This window comes from Rhinopithecus roxellana, chromosome 5, assembly GCF_007565055.1.
Source record: "Rhinopithecus roxellana isolate Shanxi Qingling chromosome 5, ASM756505v1, whole genome shotgun sequence".
NCBI classification, from domain to species: domain Eukaryota; kingdom Metazoa; phylum Chordata; class Mammalia; order Primates; family Cercopithecidae; genus Rhinopithecus; species Rhinopithecus roxellana.
This window is the reverse complement of record NC_044553.1, coordinates 2,895,017-2,908,060: the sequence shown is the minus strand read 5'-3', so window position 1 is coordinate 2,908,060 and position 13,044 is coordinate 2,895,017.

Sequence of the window (13,044 nt, the reverse complement as noted above, 5' to 3'; positions counted from 1 at the left end):
GTCCTCCACTGGGTCATGAATGAACCTGGAAACCATCATTCTCACCAAATTAACACAAGAATGGAAAACCAAACACCACATGTTCTCACTCATAAGTGGAAGTTGAACAATGAGAACACTCCATGTGTTCCCCTCACATAAGGAGGGGAACATCACACACTGGGGCTTGTCAGGGGGTGGGGTGCTGGGGGAGGGATAGCATTAGGAGAAATAACTAATGTAGATGATGGGTTGATGGGTGCAGCAAACCACCGTGGCACATGTATACCTATGTAACAAACCATGTTCTGCACATGTACCCCAGAACTTAAAGTATAATAATAAAAAAAAGGTCTCCCATCCTAGAAAGGCCCAGAGTCTACTGGCTTTATCAATAAATTCTATCAAATATTTGAAAAGAAATAATACCAATTCAACAACTGAGGAGGAGGGAATATTTCAAACTCATTCTATGACACCAGCATTACCCTGTTACCAAAACTGACAAGGACACAATCAAAAAAGAAAACTATATTCCAATATCACTGATGAACATAGATGCAAAAATACATACAGTACTGTTCATGATAACCAAGCATACTAGCAGCACAGTACTAGCAAACTGAATTCAACAACACATTAAAATGATCATTCATTATGATCAAATGGGATTCATCCTAGAGATGCAAGGAAGATTTAATGTATGCAAATCAATAAACATGATGCATCACATTCACAGAACTAGGAACAAACACCATATGATTATTTCAATGGATTCTTAAAATGCATTTGATAATATTTAACATTTCTTTATGATGAAAACTTTATCAAACAAACTGGGTATAGAAGGAAATATCTCAAAATAATAAAGGTCATATATTTCAAACCCACAGCTAACATCATATTGAACAAGGACAAATTGAAATCCTTTACCCTTTTCTGGAACAAATATATCCACTATTACAGTTTGTATTCATCATATTACTAGAAGTCCTGGCCAGATCAATTAGGCAAGGGAAATTAATATAAGGGACATCCAAATTGGAAAGAAAAAGGTCACATTAGGTTTGTTCACAGATGACATGATCTTATATGTAGAAGCTCAACCAAGAAACAAAACTGTTTTAATAAACATATTCAGTAAAGTCACCAGGTACAAAATCAACATACAAAAATCAGTAGAATTTATGTATCTCAACAGCAAACAATCTGTAAAATAATTCAAGAATATAATCCCATTTACAACAGCAACAAAGAACATAAAATACCTAGAAATCAATTTAACCAAAGAATTAAAAGACCTATACAGGGAAAGCTATGAAACCATGATGAAAGAAATTGAAGAGGACACACAAAAAATATAAATATAATACATAGTCATTTATTGGAGGAATTAATATTGTTAAAATGATAATACTACCCAAAGTGATCTAAGATTCAATGCAATTTCTATCAAATGCCAGACATTTTTCACGAAAATAGAAAAACAACAATTAAAATAATTATATGGGACCACAAAAAAATCCCCAAATAGACAAAGCAATCCTGAGCAAAAAAGAACAAAGCTGAAGATATCACATGATCTGATCTGAAAATATACTACAAAACTATATTACTCAAAGCAGCATGGTGCTGGCATGAAAACAGCCACATAGATTAATGGAACATAGAACCCAGAAACAAATCCATGGATTTATAGCCCACACACTTTTGATAAAGGCACCAAGAATATACAATGGGGAAGACAGTCATAAGAAGAAAAAGGAATCTAGGCTCCTATCCATCACCATATAAAAATTCAAATAAAAATGATTTAAAGAATTAAATCTAAGATCTGAAACAACTGAAAGAAAATATTGGGAAAATGATCCAGGACATTTGTCTGGGAAAAGATTTTTAAAGTAAGTCCTCAAAAGCAAAGACACAAAGCAAAGCTAGATATCAGGCTACAAAGCTTCTTCACAGCAAAGGAAATAATCAACAAAGTGAAGATACAACCCACAGAATGGAAGAAAATATTTGCAAAATATTCATCTAACAAGGGATTAATAATCAGAATGTATAAAGACCTCAAACAGCTCAACAGCAAAAAAACAAATAAATAGTTAAAAGTAGACAAAAGATTGGACTAGACATTTCTCAAATGAAAACATACAAATGGCCAATGGGTATATTAAAAAATGCTCAAAATCACTAATTATGAGAGAAATGTAAATTAAAACAAGAATGAGACATAATCTCTCCCCAATTAAAAGGGCATTCCCATGTTTATTGCAGTACTGTTCATGATAGCCAAGAAATTAATGTTGCCACCATGAATTTATGTGAAAAATAAACACTCCCTAATTGGTAATTGACTTTTCAAATGTTAAAATTTGGGGGGATGTTGAGACCAGCTTGGTGGGGGACACGCTAACCCAGCAGCACTAAAGGAATAAAAGACACACACACACACAGAAATATAAAGGTGTGGAGTGGGAAATCAGGGGTCTCACAGCCTTCAGAGCTGACAGCCCCGAACAGAGATTTACCCACTATTTATTAACAGCAAGCCAGTCGTTAGCATTGCCTCTGTAATTATTAAATTAACTACAAGTATCCCTTATGGGAAACGAAGGAATGGTCCGAATTAAAGGAATTAAAGGAATTAGGTTGGGCTAGTTAACTGCAGCAGGAGCATGTCCTTAAGGCAAGATCTCTCATGCTATTGTTTGTGGCTTAAGAATGCCTTTAAGCGGTTTTCCACCCTGGGAGGGCCAGGTGTTCCTTGCCCTCATTCTGGTAAATCCACAACATTCCAGCGTGGTGTTATGGCCATCATGAACATGTCACAGTGCTGCAGAGATTTTGTTTATGGCCAGTTTTGGGGCCAGTTTATGGCCAGATTTTGGGAGGGCTGTTCCCAACAGGGGGAGGGCAGGGTTGGGGGAGGAGAGCATCAAGAAAAATAGCTAATTCATGCCGAGCTTAATACCTAGGTGATGGGTTGAAAGATGCAGCAAATCACCATTGCACACATTTACCTATGTAAAAAACCTGCACATTCTGCACATGTACCATGGAACTAAAAATTAAAATAAAATAAAATAAAAAATAAAGAATATATGCTAGAGAACAAGTTTAAAATATTTTAAAAAAGAAAATACAAATATTTCCTCTATAGGAAGCAAATAATTTCATAACAATTTTAAAAACCTAGATCATTAAACTGAAGTATTTTAAAGTAGAATTTGACAAATGATTGCTTCAACTTAATATTTTATTTACATATATATAAATTTTGGCTCTGTGGTTCGGAATAATGTTTTTTACAAGTCCAGTTCATTTCATTCATTAGAGAGAATACACTGCATACTATCTTAATATAAATTATGTATTGTTACATAAGACTTTATGTAAGAATACATATGTATTCTTACATATGAACTTACATATGTAAGTTCAAGGAATTTTCTTTTCTTGAAAGGAAGTGGATATATTTTAACAAATACAGAAGTTACACAAAATAGAAAGTTGTTTCATTCATAGAAGTCTACTCAGAAAATCATGGATGCATTAGGACTCCATTCGAATCATGCTTATGAAATACCATAAGACGTAAAACCATTTTTTAAAGATCAGAGAAAAATCTGAAAAACATTTCAGCATTTCTCAACTAAACAGCATATACCGAGTGATGTGACAAATTGAAATACTTAATTAAATTTTCCTTATGTATTTGTTTGAAATGTACATGAGTGAGATGAAACATTTGCAATAGTCTGTGGGTTGAATTTTCTCACATTTATGTTTCACATCTTTTGTGCAGGCCTCCACATGAAGCAAAGTGCTTTCTTGTGATTAAGCGATACAGTAGTTTGGAAAATATGTATCTCATCAAGATTCAGTCTTGAAAGGGAAAACCAAAAGGGGAAATGTCTTGAATAGAAAAGCTCCCAACATATATATAATATATATATTTTATATGTATGTATTGATTACTAGCGAGTCATGAGCAATATGCCAAGCACCAAAACAGCTCTTGTACAGCTGTGCCATATGCATGGCTGAAATGCAAAATCTATAACAGAAGCTGCTGCAAACGAGTGGAGCCTTAATATACACAGAAAACACTTTTACTTGAGTGCTATCTTTGTCCTTATTAGGATACAGAAACTAAAAGCCAGGCCAGACATTGACATATGGACCAAGATATGCAAAGAATTAAGACAGTATCTCTCTCTTACAGTGTGGAAAACTGTTTAGATAAGTAGACTGACTCTGAGGGTAGTGAGAGTTTGCTTTATCTTGGCCTGCGGTCTGAAATAGTAGAGTTTAAGTCGTCTGGGGACCCAGAAATGACTCCAGGTGGTAAAGGAACAAGGGGCAAACTCTCTCAAATCCTTTCCTCTTTCAATAAGAGAAATTTCAGTTTTCACTCTCTTTTCTATTTTTGGTGTCTCTAAAGATTTTCTTTGAAGAAAGGCTTCAAAAGCTTTTTTTTTTCCTTTGAGAGGACTTGTTTAAACAGCATAATGTCATGAAACTCAATCACGCATATTAAAATGTAAAGAGCTAATATTTTCTAACTTCTTTACCTTTCACATAACTGGGACTATAAATTCTTTGAATAGACAAATTAATGAGATTGAAGGGTAGAGTGATTTCTGATATCCTTGTACTATACCGTACTTTAAAAATGTTACTAATTTTGTATAAAAGAATAAAAATTTGTTAATTTATAGGGCTTTTTTCCCTTGAAAGATGAAAATTATTTTCAGAATTATAGAAATAAACCTAGATCACTCAATAGTTGTTACTTTGCTAAAAAATAAGCAAAGAAATCTTGTTAGTTTTTACTCCAAGAACACTTCCTAGCTCTTCTTTGTCAATTACAGTTTTTTCCTTTGTCTATTGATACGATTTGGCTCTGTGTCCCTACCCAAATCTCATGCTGAATTGTAATCCCCAGTGTTGGGAGAGGGATCTGGTGGGAGATGACGGGACTATGGGGGCAGATTTCCCTTTTTCTGTTCTCGTGATAGTGAGGGTGTTCTCACAAGATCTGGTTGTTTGAAAGTGTGTAGCATGTCTCCGTTCACTCGCTCTCTCTCCTGCCCAGCCATGACAAGACGTGCTTGCTTTCTCTTCATCTTCCACCATGATTGTAAGTTTCCTGAGGCCTCCCAGCCATACTTCCTGTACAGCCTGAGAAACTGTGAGTCAATTAAACTTCGTTTCTTCATAAATTACCCAGTCCTAGGAAGGTTTTTTGTAGCAGTGTGAGAATGGACTAAGAAACCTATCTTGATTTGCTTCTTCCTAAATGAAAGTGTCTGGCAACCTGTGGCCAAGTACCACAAAAAATAAAAGCCAGAAAAAAATATTTAGTCCTGTGAATAGTGACTAAAAAAACAGACTTGGAAATATGAAGCATAAAAGTTTTAGGGAGCATAAAGTCTTACCCATTATCTATTTCATTCATTAGGCAAAGTTACACTCATAGTTTGATATATATATATATGATATACAACAGGCTGTTTTGGTATACATGTACATAGTGAAATGGTTACTACAGTTAAGCAAATTAACGTATCAATTACCTTCTCTAGTTACCTTTGTGTGTGTGTGTGTGTGTGTGTGTGTGTGAGTGGTAAGAACATCTAAAATATACTCTCAGAACTTTTCAGTATACAATATTAACTCTAGTGATCATGTTGTATATTAGATCTCTAGACATATTCATTCTAGTAACTGCAAATTTGTACCCACTTTTCATTTTCTTCCCCTCCCTGTCCCTAATAGCCAAATTTCTACCCTTTGTTTTATGCATTTGATTATTTTTTAGGTTGTACAAATATGTGAGATCACATAGTATTTGTTTCTTTGTGTCTGGTTTATTTCGCCTAGTGTAACATCTTCCAAGTTTATCCCTGTTGTCACAAATAGTGGCATCTCCTTATTTTTAAAAAATACGTATCACAATTCCTTTATCCATCAACTGATGCTTAGATGATTTTCATATCTGGAACTACTGTAAATAGTGTTGCAACAAATATGGAAGCAGAGATATCTTCATGAGGTGATGATTTTAATTACTTTGGGTATATACCCAATAGAGGGATTGTTGGGTCATATGGAAGTTCTATTTTTAATTTTTGAGGAACTTATATACTACTTTACATAATGGCTGTGCCAATTTACATTTCTACCAACAGTGTACAAGTGTTCCCCTTTCTCCACATCTTCACCAGCACCTGTTATCTCTTTTCTTTTTGATAATAGCTATCCAGACGTGTGAGGCAATAGCTCATTATGGTTTATAATTGCATTTTCCTGATTATTAGTGATTTTGAGCACTTTATCATATACCTGTTAGATATTTTTAATCTTTTTTGGAAAAATGCCTATTTAGATAATTTGCCCATTTTAAAAATCAGGCTTTGTTTATGCTATTGGGTTGTGTGAATTCCTTGTATATTTTGTATATCAACCTCTTATCAGACCATATCTCACACATTATCTTACACCATATACAAAAATCAACACAAAATGGGTAAAAAATCTAAATATAAGACCCAAAATCATAAAATTCTTAGAACAAAACACAAGGGAAAAGTTTCTTTATGTTGTTGGCACAACACCCAGAAAGCCTAGGAAAGAAGCAATCAACAAAATAAAAAAGCAACCTACAGATTGAAAGAAAATATTTGCAAACCACAGTTTGGTCTTAAACATAGGGGAAAAAGTAGGAACCTAGAAGGACAATTGAGAAGATACCATCTGTCTTAAGTGTACGTGCAAGAGGAGTTTTAGAAGGGGCATAACACAACCCTAGAAGGAAATGCCAAGTAGACGAGGTGTCTTTTGTAATCACTGTAATTCCACCGCTCCAGTACCTAAGTACCCTTCGAACCCAATTTTCTGCTAAAGTGTTTCTGGTACAATAAAACGATTACTATTAAGATGCAAAAAGAGGAAATTGTGATATCTTTTCCAAAAAGAAAGTATATGTTGAATGCATATTTAAACATGGGTAAGGAAAAGAAACAGGAAAAATCTATTATGCACCTACACTATGCTAGACACTTCTCAACTCAGTTATCTAACATTCACAATAGTTCTATAAGACATATCATTGTCTTATTTTTACAGATTAATACAGAAAATTTCAGAGAAGCATCTTGTCTACTGTCAAATAGTTCATAAGAAGCCAAACCTGAGTTTGAGCCCAGACTTTGCTGAGTAGACAACTCATGTTTTACATGAACTCCTAGTGCCAATCAAATATGAAATTCAACTAAAACCAAGATTAATTCTAATTCTAATAGTAGGTCATTCAGGCACTGTTGGTAGCTGGTTTGGCATTGAAGGTGTCACTTTAATCATTATATATATATGATTTATATATGAATTATACATGATTTATAAATATATGATACATCTATAGAGAGAGATATATATTTTTCATTTCCCTGATCCATATACCATATCACTTTGAGGGGAATATGTGTTCACAGTAGAATTAGAAGTGGTATATACTCCCTAGAAACCACCTACTGAAACTGTGTAGTCTCAGGACAGAGAAAAGTTAAAATATATTGTACACATTGTTGCTTTTTTCTTCAATTAAACATATACATGATTGGCAAGTAAAAAAAATAGGAGTATAAAAATGTTTTAGGCTTCTACCAAGACACGACTGTCTAAAGCTTAGTAGTTTTTTCTCTGGTGCAAAATTGAGCTGACATACTTTCATTAAATATAATAATTTCCTTAAATTAAAGAAAGAAAAAAGTCTTATGCAGTTCCAAATTGCTTTCCTGAGTGTTTTCATCTTGACAACAGCAGGTGAATATGAACAAGTTTAAACCTATTTTTATTTTCTAGTAAATCCCAAATGCCTTAGCTTTGCAAGCTAATAGCATCCAGAAAACATGCTGATGTTGGCAGTAAAGAGAGCCCTGAGAGACACCAGGCACCAGGCTGAGTGAAAGAACACAGCATTGGGTTTTTTTAAAAGAAAAATTTAAAGTAATCAATGTAAATATTAAAACCTTAAGGTTCATCTCTCCCTAATTCCAAAATTTGAAATAATATATACTAGATGAATTAACCTGAATTTCTTTTTTAGCCTAGATCAAAATGCATTTCAGACTAAAACCAGTTGATGTGATATAAAAAGCACCAGATGTATACAGTGAAATTAACAAATAAAATTTGATCATCCAAATATTTGTTTTATGAATTATATATAATTATATAAGTATACTTAAATTTATATAAATATAAATTTATATACATATAAATACACGTATATGTATATAAATGTAAACCAGCCATGACTAATTATGAAACTGGAAATAATCCAATGCCATTACTCCTATAAAGTTGACAATCTAAATTCTAGATTCATACCATTTTGCTAAGAATGTGTTGCTTGAATTTTGTGACCCTTAGTAAAGCTTATCTTCCAAAGAAAAATAAATGAAAATTTTATTTTCTGTCCTTTCAATTATGTTCCTAAAAATAGTTGTCATTGTGATTGAACACTTTTCCCTCATTTTGATGTTTGCTTGTTTGATTATTTTAGGTACAAGAAAATTTCTTGTAATTAAAATATAAATAATAGATTTTTAGAATGAACTTAATTTCCCATTGGGCTGTTGAACAAATGATTGATATTGCTGGTTTTCGCACTACATGTGACTTGAAAGCACTGACATTTTGCACAGTTGCTATATTATGAATAATTATTCTGCTAAAACAACACACTACTCTTAAATGGCAGAGGAAGTGTATATGTATGGATTTTTGAACACATAGCTGAGGATCAAAGGAAAATTTATCTTTTGATAAAGATGGCAATGATGATAGTAAAAATAGAATTTCCCTGTGGAAGTGCCATATCAGCTTTTAGAAGTGGATATATCTTTAACAAGAGAGAAAAATGATTAGCGTAAGTAAAACTATAAACACCTACAAGGGTCATGATCATCAAATTCTATATCAAAGCACAGACACAGCATGGAGATATTTCAAGTATACAATGGAATATCTTTTCTTCAACCTTCATTTGGGACATATTTGGGCAAGGTTACAGAGAAATGTGGGGACCTAATTCAGCTCACAGCATTGTTTCAGAAGCTGAAGTCCCAGCTTTGTTGACAGATAGATGACTTGGGGATGCTGCTTACTTTTCATGTAGTGGTCAGGGAATGAGTTACATATAGCCTTAGTGGAGCGACCTTAGAAGCCAGGGAGGTCTAAAAGCTTGCAATACTTCTCTAAACAATTTCTTTTTCATTATAATCTTATCTTTGTCAAAAAGAAATGGATCTCCCTTTCTTGGTTCCCAGCTATATATTCAAAAATATGCTAAAGATATACTACTCCTGCCTTCAATGACTAATCCATTAATGTTGGTGAAAAGATTATTCACAACACATCAATGGAAAAAACTTTCAGTGTATCAAGCTACATATGAAGCAAAAAATGGCAGTATCAGTCATTCATTCAATATCTTGATAGAAAATTAGGTTTACTCCAGAATCTATGTTTTAGGCTGTAACTTTAAAAAAAATTATTGGAGAGATTGCAAAGGAAATTTATTGTACCTAAATAACTGCACAGGCAATGATTCCATAGGAATATATAGAGATCAAAAAAAAGGTACATACTATTTGCTTTCTGGATTTATGCTTCTGAGGCCTTTGGGACACTCAGGTTGATATTTGCAAATGGTTGTGGGTATTCACTTATAGAACTCAGATTCAGTTCAATGATCAGTTAACAAACATACCTGAATGTCAGAAATGTGCTTGGCATGCTGAAGGTTATTGTGATATGCTGGTGAGTTAAAAAGAGTGTGAACCCTATATAGGTTACAGGCTAGTGTGAAAACAGCATAATAAACTTATAATTTGAGAAAAGTACTTCAATTTTCTTAAATAAGTATACATTGTGAAAATGTTAACAAAAATGTGAACTATTATGAGACCTACTCCATCTGGGGAATATAAAAAGGTATCACTGGGGCTTTGGCATTTATGATAAGACCAGAAAGAGATATAGGCTCATAGTATTGATTTGTATGTTAGATGATTGGGCCACAGTCATAGATGGGATTTCCCAGTAATAATATTCAGAGTGAGGACAGAAAAAACTAATTGCAGAGTCCTTGACTAATATCAGCATTGTATGTTGGAAAGAAAGTGAATGTAGATAAAAGATGCCTTATAATGTAGGAGGAACAACCAGAGGTATAAAGAAAGCCAGGGGTGGAATTATAAAAAGGAAGAAGAAACTTAATAAGAGCAGGGGGATAAGCAAATTTGACCAAAATAAAAACTGAAGAGAGGCCACTGGGTTTTGCAAATAGAGGATGAACAATAATCCTAACAACACTGAACAGGAAAGTGTTGAGGGAGGAGTGCTAAAGCTAGACAGTATTGGGTCAAGGAGATGAGAAATATGAGACATTAAGTACAACTATTCTTTCTACAAAACATTCTGATGATGATGATGGTAATAGTAATAAATGAAGAATAAGGAAGAGAAGACAGAATCTTATTATATCCCTTAACATAAATCAAATTTTTTTAAAGTAATTTACACGTATTAACTTATTTAGTCTCTACGGATGTAGCTTGTTTACACATGAAGACACTAAGGCATAGAAAGTTTAAGCAATTTGCCCAAAGGTCATAGAGCTAGTAAATCAAGGACCAGGAATTTGATCCAGGGGGTCTAAATCTAAACTCTGTGTCCTGTATCTTTATGCTGGTAAAGAAGGAAAGGTATAGAATACTAGTTCACTGAATACTTACTATCCTGAACACTTTATATACAGTATCTCAGCTAATATTAAAAGAATCCAGTGTGGAAGTTAAAATTGATATCTCCACAATTAGAGACGAGGAAACCAAAGCTTAGGAAAATTGAATAACTTCAATAACTCTAAAAGTCACATCCACATCTGCCTAATGTATTATTTCTTTCATATTTTCTACAACCTTTATTTGGTTTCTCTCTGTTTCTGGACTTTAGATTCAAAGGAGTGAGTTAATTCTATTACTCTTTTAAACACATTATTATTATCTGTCCATCAATGCACTTAATTATTAACAATGTTTTAAGTAGAGTTGTATAGATTAACATGACTTACATATAAGTCATAAAATGCCATGAAGTGGCTGAATAACATATGGCAAAACTTTTCAGCTACTACTTTACTAAAATATTAGATGACCCAACTAGCCTTCTCCCTGACTACTTCACTTTGTGATTCTTTGGGCAGGTCCGCTTAATTTCTTATCCATTTCCATTTCTTTCTAAGTGTATTCACACTCTCTCTACCTTGTCTTTGGCATATTAACAAGCTCAAGAATTTATCATATTCAAACACACACACATGCACACTATCCCATAGTGTTCATTTCATTTAGCTCAATGCTTGCTATTTAACATTCCTAAGCTTTGATTTCCTTGTCTTTAATTGTGAACTGCTGTAAAACACAAATTATGACTCTGAAGGGACATTAAGTCTCTTAGTATCATCACATATCAATTATTCTTGGAAGCTGCAAAACTGTTACAGATGTGTAATGGTTATCATATTATCAAACATGCAACTGTAATCCAACATAAATGATGCGATGAGTATAAAAAATGAGTATGTAACAAATTTCTGAGCATATGCCCATGAGGTTGTCCCCAGTCCGTATTTTCAAACTGGATAATATTAAAATCTTAGAGAGTTTTCCTCCTTTGTCATAAATTTGTTATAAAACGTAGTAAGTAGGGGAAACTAACTATAAATTTCCATATGACATTTACGTTGTTCTTTAAAGTCAACTGTCTATGAAAAATGTAAGATAAGACATTGATTTATAGTGAAAGGAAGGGGTTCAATTTCAATCTCCTGCATATGGCTAGCCAGTTATCCCAGCACCATGTATTGAATATGGAGTCCTTTCCTCATTGCTTATTTCTGCCAATTTTGTGGAAGATCAGATGTTTGTAGGTGTGCAGCCTTATTTTGGGGCTCTGTCTTCTGTTTCATTGCTCTATGTCTCTGCTTTTGTACCAGTGACATGCTGTTTAGGTTGCTGTAGCCTTGTAGTACAGTTTAAATTCAGGTACAGTAATGCCTACAGGCTTGTTTTTATTTGTTTTGTTTTTTCTTAGGATTGCTTTGGCTATTTGGTATCTTTTAAAATTCCACTTGAATTGTAAAACAATTTTTCTTTCTAATTCTTTGAAGAATGTAATTTGTAGTTTGATAAGAATAGCATTAAATCTGTAAACTGTCTTGGGCAGGATGGCCATTTTAACAATATTGATTCTCCTATCTATGAACATCAACCATTTTTCCACTTGTTTGTGTAATCTCTGATTTATTTGAGCAGTGTTTTGTAATTCTCATTGTCTAGGTCTTTTGCCTCCTTGGTTAGCTATGTCCCTAGGTATTTTATTCTTTTTGTGGCTATTGTGAATGAGATTGTGTTATTGATTTGGTTCTCAGCTTGGGCATTGTTGGTATATAGGAATGCTAGTGATTTTTAAACATTGATTCTGTATCCTAAAACTTTGCTGAAATTGTTTATCAGATCTAGAAGCCTTTGGGCAGATACTATGGGGTTTTCTAGGTATAGAATCATATCATCTGCAAACAGGGATAGTTTGACTTCTTCTCTTCCTACTTGGATACCTTTATTTCTTTCTCTTGCCTGATTGCTCTGGCTAGGACTGTCAGTCCTAGGTACAATAGGAGTGGTGAGAGTAGGCATCTTTGTCTCATTCTGGTTTTCAAGGTGAATGCTTCCAGCTTTTGCTCCATTCAGCATGATGTTGGCTGTGGGTTTTTCAAAGACAGTTCTTATTATTTTGAAGTATATTCCTTCAATGCCTAATTTGCTGAGGGTTTTTAACATAACGGAATGTCAGATTCTATTGAAAGCATTTTCTGCAGCTATGGAGATGATCACGTGGTCTTTGTTTAGTTCTGTTTATGTAGTGAATCACATTTATTGATTTGCGTATGTTGAACTAACATTGCATCCCAGAGATAAAGTTGACTTAATC